The sequence below is a fragment of the Pseudophryne corroboree genome, chromosome 1 (genome assembly GCF_028390025.1).
Source record: "Pseudophryne corroboree isolate aPseCor3 chromosome 1, aPseCor3.hap2, whole genome shotgun sequence".
NCBI lineage: Eukaryota > Metazoa > Chordata > Amphibia > Anura > Myobatrachidae > Pseudophryne > Pseudophryne corroboree.
The window spans coordinates 826768330-826769521 of NC_086444.1; the positions used below are offsets into that span (position 1 = coordinate 826768330).

General features: G+C 40.8%; 1 non-coding gene across 1 annotated transcript; it reads left to right on the forward strand.

Moving 5' to 3' along the window:
• The first annotated feature begins 759 nt into the window (after window positions 1-759).
• Window positions 760-878, forward strand: LOC134933401 (5S ribosomal RNA). The gene has a single exon (XR_010179696.1). It is a non-coding gene; the product is annotated as a 5S ribosomal RNA (ribosomal RNA).
• Window positions 879-1192: the final 314 nt, after the last annotated feature.

Below are 1192 nucleotides of genomic sequence, written 5' to 3' on the forward strand. Positions count from 1 at the left end.
GATAGCAACTCCTATTGCAATTCTTAGCAGCACTGCCTTAATTATTTTGTATTGAGTGTACAGCATAGGGGTGACTGATCAGAGGTCTGCATCAGCATTTATTCAGCATCTAGCACACTATTGGAAATCAGCTTATTTCTTTAAAGTGTTACCTGCTCATACATGTGACTCATATATCTGTTACATTCACGAATGTGTTGGTTTCCATCTATTTCTATTTTTGCCTTCTCACAGCAATTGATGCATGCATAGAATTAACTTATACCTATTATAGCATTGTATATCCCAGCTTGGGCTGTAAGGCAAATATCCTATGATACATTTATTCAACAGATATATTTTGGTGCAGCTGCGGTGAATTTAACACCTCTCCATACAATTTAACAAATGTCAAACTCCATCTGGAGTTTTTACTAAAAACTGCATGACCACTTATTCACCTGGTTTCAGCAGCATTTTTTCTTATATACCGCTATCTGTATGGATAAATCTCAATATACCAGCAGCCAGGAATTTCTCTGTCTGTGATTTCCAGTAGTAACTCTCACAAATTCTATTTTAGATAGATCACCACTTTTTTCGTGGACTCTCATTCACGATTCCCGGTACACTGCACCACGTGAGTGGGAATTTTGGATCGGGTCTAACGTGAAAAGCAGATCCACCCATTTACACGATCTTTTATCTACCTCTTTTTTGTCGGTCTCAATTTTCATTATTCATATCTAGGTGCACTCTCATTGGTGCTCACATAAAATTCTCTACTACCATACCACGCTGCAAGCGCCCGATCTCGTCTGATCTTGGAAGCTAAACAGCGTTGGGCCAGGTCAGTACCAGGAAGGGAGACCACCTGTGAATACCTGGTGTTGTAGAGCAGGATTTTCCTCACTTATGTGGCAGTAACACCAACAGCAGCATCACCACTTTTTTTCTATCCAACAACCTCCAGACCTGTCGTTCACAGGCACCATCTACGTGAGGTACCATACCTGCCTTTACCGTTATCATTCCTGAATTTAGACAGGTGCATGTCGTCTTCTTTCTTGTAATATATCGAGAGGAGTGACTTCTGATCATTTCTCTTATTTTCTACAAGCCATCAGAGCATAGCCATTAAATTTGTGTCGACCACCCTGTGGTTCCATTAATACAGCAAGTCTGTACTGGTCAAGGGGAATGGGGGTATGAC